The sequence below is a fragment of the Triticum urartu genome, chromosome 2A, assembly GCF_056163025.1.
Source record: "Triticum urartu cultivar PI428250 chromosome 2A, HENAU_Tu73, whole genome shotgun sequence".
Lineage (NCBI taxonomy): Eukaryota > Viridiplantae > Streptophyta > Magnoliopsida > Poales > Poaceae > Triticum > Triticum urartu.
This window is the reverse complement of record NC_141874.1, coordinates 361,503,288-361,510,197: the sequence shown is the minus strand read 5'-3', so window position 1 is coordinate 361,510,197 and position 6,910 is coordinate 361,503,288.

Genomic DNA, 6,910 nt, shown 5'->3' with positions numbered 1-6,910 from the left:
CGACTTCGTGGTAGAATGGACCGATGCTCCGAAACCCGAAGCGGGTGAGAACCGATCCCTTTCACCGGGAAGTGAAGCGCCAGGCGGCTGGGTCATGTACTTCGATGGCGCTTTCGCACGCCAGGGCGCGGGGGCTGGAGCCGTGCTCATCTCGCCCACTCAGGACAAGCTCTACTACGTCATGCAACTCTACTTCCAATGTGGCGAGAAGGTCTCCAACAACATCGCAGAGTACGAAGGCTTGATCGACAGCCTCAAGGCTGCGGCGGCCTTGGGGGTGAAGCGCCTCACCATCAAGGCTGACACTCAGCTCCTTGTCAACTTCTCCAACAAGGTATACGGGACAAAGGACGAGCACATGGAGGCATACCTCATGGAGGTACGCAAAATGGAGCAGCAATTCCTGGGCCTAGAACTAGAGCATGTGCACCATGACACAAACAAGGAAGCAGACGATATCGCCAAGAGGGCGTCAAGGCAACAGCCCTAAGAGCCTGGCGTCTTTGAGGAGCGGCTCTTTAAGCCTTCAGCGGCCCCTCCGGCTGCGGAGCCTACGCCACTTCAGGAGGAGCTCCCACCGCCACCAACCTCAGGAGCTCCCGCCTGCGACCCGACCTCAGGAGCACGCTTGCTCCTTGCGCTTGAAACTCAGGAGGGGTGCTGGACTGAAGAATTTAAATCGTACCTGTTGTGGCGGACACTGCCAGAGAAAGAGGAGGACGCGGAGCGCGTGGCCTGGCAAGCTACGGCGTATTGCATCCAGGATGGTGAGTTGTACAGGAAATGACCCAATGATGTTTCTTTGCAATCCATCTCCAGGAAGCAGGGGGCGAGCTGCTAGCTGACATACACGACGGGGACTGCGGGCATCACTCGTCGTCGCGCACCTTGGTTGGCACGGCGTTTCACAGCAGATTCTACAGGCCCACGGCACTCAGCGATGCAGCCGAGCTGGTGAAATCCTGGGAGGCTTGCTAGTTCCGTGTCAAGCAAATCCACCAGCCTGCTTAGGGCCTCCAGACCAACCCACTCTCGTGGTTGTTTGCGGTCTGGGGGCTGGATATCCTGGGTCCCATTCCCTTGAGTGCCAGTGGGCTACCGCTACCTCTACGTCGCCGTCGACAAGTTCCCCAAATGGGCGGAGGTGGTAGCCGTCCGCACCATCCCAGCTGGGTCGGCAGTTAAGTTCATCAAGGGCCTAGTGAGCCGGTTTGGGGTCCCTAACCACATCATCACCGATAACGGCTCATAGTTCACTAGCAATCTCTTCAAGACATATTGTTCTAACCTTGGAACGCAGATTTGCTACGCTTCGGTAGCGCACCCCAGGATCAACGGCCAAGCCGAGCATGCCAACGCGGAGGTCTTGAGAGGCCTCAAGACCAGGACCTTCAAGAAGAAGCTCAAGGCCTACGGCAGGGGCTGGCATGACGAGCTCCAGTCCGTGCTGTGGTCCATCCGTACCACCGCCACCAAGCCAATAGGCCAGACCCCGTTCTTCCTCGTCTATGGAGCAGAAGCGGTTCTCACACATGAGGTCAGGCATCGCTCCGCGCGGGTCCTGGCATTTGATGAGATGCAACAGGATGCCATGCGGGGGATGGACCTTGTGTTGGGGGAGGAACGCTGCTGTGAAGCCTCGCTCTGGGCGGCAAGGTACCTGCAGGCGTTGCGATGGTACCATTGTCGCAGCGTCCACTCCAGGACGCTCGAGGTGGGCGATCTCATCCTAAGGCGGGTGCTCTCCATGGAAGGGCTGCACAAGCTCTCACCCATGTGGGAGGGCCCGTTTAGGATTGCCCGTGTCTCTAGGCCTGGCACCATTCGCCTACAGACACAGGACGAGATCCCCATCTAGAACGCCTGGAACATCCAGCACCTTCGGAAGTTCTACCCATGAAGCAAGGCCCAGTGCCTGTGAAGGTCTCCGCAAGTGACACTCCCACGTAATAATGAGTGGGGTTGTACACACCCCAGAGTCTCCGGAGTGCCACCCTCGGGCCTCAGGGGTTCCCTCCCACGTCCTAGTGGCAGTACTTAGCTCCGTGCTGGTGAGAAGACTAGACTAGGTGTCGAACGAGGCTGTTCATTTGCTTTCTGTAGTTAGTTTGCCCCCTTTTTATGGAATTTGGAGTTTTGGCGTTTCTCGATTGCTCGGTTGAACCCTTTCTTTGCCCTACTTCCTCGCTTGGTTCTTTTTTGTGCCAGGGAGGCTGGCAGTTGCCCGACGCTCTCCCTCGAGTGCCTCACGTAGGGGCTGGGCAGGTGTGTGCGCTCGCCAGGCCACGAACACGCCTCACCAAAACCCTGTCGCTCTAGAGCTCCGGCTCCCCTGACCTTCGCGAGGCACCCTTGATTGAGTTCGCGGTTGGCGCACCCTCCCTTAAGTCTGTGCCCCACGGGTACCGCGACGTGGTGCACTGGGCCACGGTCATGAGGCCTCGCGTAGGGAAGGGCAAGGCACCTGACGGACATCTTAGTGATTTCTGCAGCTCTATGACGCCTCCCGAGGACAACGACCCTCTAGCCAGCAACGAGGGCTCACCAGGTGCCAGAGGGCGTACCCTCATGAGACAAGAGACTACCCTGGGCGCATCCAGCTAAGTTACCCCTCTAAGTCTACATGGAGCACGAACGTCATATCACAACACAAGAGCGACAAACATGGCACAAAGCAGCATAAGCATTGCACTTCATTAAACGCCCCCGCGGGGCCCCCTACTTGTTCATGAAATACAGGAGGAAAGGAAAGGACGGGAAAAAGCAGCTTCTACGACATGGATGCTCGCGAGGATCCCCCCCCCCCCCGGACTCAGCTGGAGCCCTCCTCGCGCTTCACCGGGGCGCGGCGATGGTACGACCCGCCATCGTCCTCGAAGCGAGCCCGGCAACGTGGCGGCTGGTCGTAGCCGCCACTACTGGAGCTCTCATCGGAGGAGGACCTGTCATCGTTGAACGAGCCGCGGCCGTCGCCGGAGGCAAGGCCGCCTTCGTCCTCGTCACGGCCGTCGCCAAGGCCGAGTACTGCATTAACCTCGCTGTCTTCAAGGAAGCACCCGGCCCGGCGACCATATTCCCCGAACACCCTCACAAAGAGGGTCGCGGCCCCGTCGTATTTGAAATGGAGGGTGCACCGCCTGCCCAGGCCGCACGCGCGGGCAAACGTTTGCCAGCTACGGGCTAGGGCTACGTTGCCGATGACGGAGATCTCCACCGCGACCCATGAAGCCTTGCTGCAGCAGCCGTCGACCGGTAGCCAGAAGGTGCCGGGACCCAAGGCCGACAACTCAACGGCAACGGAGCGCGGAAGCTGAAGCCAGGTGCTGGACGGGTTCCCCGACCACACGACGAACTCCGGCAACACCTACGCCGAGTGGAAGCACGGCCGGGGAGGCCGGGCGACCATGGCGCACCTCCCTTCACGGACAGGACTACCCCATTTTGGGCGGCTCCTATCGTGCAAGGGGACGCCACCGCGGCCGCCAGGAACGGTGCTAGACCTCTAAGAAGTCCGCCCGCGCCCCCGAGCGGCCACGGCAGGAGTCGCGGTGTGCTTGCGGGGGCGGCCACGACCCCGCTTGGGCGGCGAGGAGTCTGGCCCCTCTTGGAGCGCCTTCCCCTTCTCCGCAGCCGTGAATCTCTTCGTCGGAGCCATGGGTGTCGCTGCAAGACGGCGAAGCAAAGAGGAAGAAGAGGAAGCAAGCGGGACGGAGGAAGAGATGAGCAATGGGGGCTCCGCCCCTCCCCTCATTTATAGCCAGAGGGAGGTCAACCGCCAGCCTCCTCGATCTAAGGTAATGATGATTTTCTTCTACAAGCAGTAGGGTCTCATCAAGTCAGGCAGTTGCCGAGGCAGCATGGGGAAGTGGAGACGCCTGCAACCTATCAATCGCCACACGTTAATCAAGGCTGCATGCTATAGGTGCCCGCGGTGCTCTGCACTTGACCCTTGGCTTCGCCTCGAAACCAAGTACGAGCATGCCTTGGGCCCGGGGGCTACTGTCGGCGTCCTGGGTACGGGGGTACCTAGATTTGCCTTCCTGCGGCCCAGGGCATGGCTCATCCAGCGGCCTGGTACGTCCCATATTCATCAACAACCGCTCAAGACCCTCGCGAGGGGCCAAGCCTCGTGAGGCGGACGACACAAGACCTCCTCAGAGGCGGCCTTCCTAGGCGGGCTCCTGAGGAGCGGAGATATCTATGCAAGGTGCACCTCGCGAGGCCCGCGTGACATGAGCCATGACGGCCAAGGCCAGGTGGGCGCCAGCGGGCGCAGGGTGCTAGTTTTCCCCTTTGGTGCGAAGGAAGCAGGCGCAGGCGAGGAGTCCCGAGGCATCAGGCAACTGTTTCCATGTTGGTGCAACAAGACCAAAACCAGCAGGACGGCAGGATGGAGGTCACTGCGGAGCCCGCGATGGCGTCACCACCAGAGCCATTGGCAGGCGAAAACCACCTTTTGTTAGGAAAGCTTGTACTAGTTGTCTCCCTTCGAAATTGGCTGTTGTGGGATCCCTTCCTGCCCAAACATTTGGGAAGAGGACCAGGGCCTCTATAAATAGGGTTAGCCACCACCGTAGTCGAGGACCGGCTCATCTTGGATCGGATCCACTCCACCAAGGCCACCTCACCAGCTCACCGAGTTCAAGAACACCTCTCCTCAGGTGGATGTTCATCCCTTGTACTAGTTCATCCTTAGCCTACGAGGCAATCCACCGCACCACACTGGAGTAGGGTATTACACCACAACGGTGGCCCGGACCAGTATAAACACTCGTATCATTTGTTCCTCTGGTTCGGCGAGCTAGGCCTAAAGATCGTTGCAAGAGTGAACGAGAGAGATAGAGAGAGAGAGAGAGAGAGATCTTCGTGTGTACCCCAGTGTTCGAACCTCAAGGGTTTGCCGGAACCCGTAATCCGACAAGCTATTCATGGATGAAGGTAACCAGGGCGGCAAGATACCAAACCCCAATAAGAGTCACAAGGATGTTGAATCTAACCTTAGGGCTTGGACGTCAAGCTACCAATGAAACAGAGACAAGCCAAAAACCCCACTGAAAAACCAAGATGGCACTGCAGATGACACCGATGACCTTGATGGTATGCTATATTTTGCTACTATGATTGTAGATTTCTAGGGCCCACATAAATATATGGTTTGGTACAACAATGCTCCAACCATTAAGGTGGACTCCGAGAAAGATTTGTATCCAGGCTGCAAAAAGAAATATTCTAAGTTTGGTGCCACACTGGTGCTTCTCAGATTTAATGTAGAAAACAGTCTATCAAACAAGGGCTCCAGAGAGTCGTTAGGTCTTTTGAAAGACATTCTTCCAGTTTTCGGGACTCGTTTGCAAAGCAAGTAGTCCTCTCATCCTCGTATGTCTTCAGCCCGTCGATCAAGCCTTCGAAGAAGAGCGTCAACTTCAAGCTTGGGACTTCATGGCTGTTGACAGAGAAGGCCCAACTCTTCATGTCAATCTTTGAGATCTGGGTAGTGAGGTGCTTGGCGATATCAACCAAGCTCTTGATCCAGAAATCGCGCTACTCAACTTGGTTCTGCAATTTGTCCTCCACGTCTTTCTGGAGATGTCGGTGCAAAAAACCTTGGGTCCTTTGCCCAGACTGTGCACAGGCCCAAGAACAAGATTACAACACCAAGATCAGATCAAGGCGCGAGGGATCAGTTCCTTGAAGGATCAAAGTGCAGATCAAGAAGACCAAGATTAGCCAGAGAGACAAGATACCACTACAAGAAGAACCTCCCTTGCCAGGCCGGCGAGCCTGGCGAGGTTGGGGTTACCCTGAAAGCAAGCCTCCAAGATTGCCCCGGCAGGCCTACCAGGGATCAAAGAGGCAAACCACTCCACCTCACCACCCCACAGTGAAGCACGTCGTCGATTAGTGCGGATTCAAGATCCTAAGTGACTAAGTGGCTGCACCCTGCCACATGGCAGCCACTTCCTAAAGGAAATAGTTCCAAGCGACAATTGTCCTGAGACGAGTCAAGCAAGTAGGCGTGAAGCTGGCAAAACAACCCGGTAGGGCATGCCGAGAGAGCTGTGATGTGACACGGAGTGGCGCATTTAATGCGCTCTGTCAGCCTGCAGAGGTAGGTATGATAACACTGTTCGCTATCTAATCAGTATGTAAAGACAGATTTGCCACTGTGGTGACCCCTTGATCTATAAAAGGAGGCCCATGGCAACCATATAAGGGATTCAGACTCCCTCACGCTCATATGCATGTAGCCACTCTCACCCCGAGGCAACCTTGCCGGGTATAAGTGCATCTAGTGCCCCTTAGTGATTTTGGTGTACTGAAGACTTATAGGTTAAGGGACTAATGAGTTTGTGAGTGTACACCTCATCTATAAGTCTATGAGGAGTTTGATATTTACGATGAAATTCAACCCCTAAAAATGAGTATCTTCGGCTCAAGACTTTGGTTTTCTTGAAGACTTTGAAATTGAAGAAATTAGTGTGATCGTGAAGACTTGACATTCATGCTAGGATTATGAAGCGTGAAGACTTTTGTTTTCATAGTTTCATTTTCTCTTTCTTGAGTCATAGGAAACTCCGTACTATTAAAGCGGGTTGAGGTAAAACTAAAGAAAAGTTTACAAGTGATGCTCATCTCAAATCCTACACCTACCCAATCCTTTCGAGTGAAGCCAATGGAAATCTCAAAAGTTCAGTCAATTTCTTCAGTCACAGAGAAGAAGATCTACTATTCTCTGAGGCATTTGTTCTGACTGAGGAGTTAGGAATTCGCCAGTGTGGATTGCCTACAAGTGAGGAACATGGTAGCCCTAAGGAATTTGATACTCAAATATCTGACCATTGCTGTGCTACGTGCCAGCTGTCGCAAAATATCTACCCACCTAATGGTCATATCATTGAAGGGCCTTTAT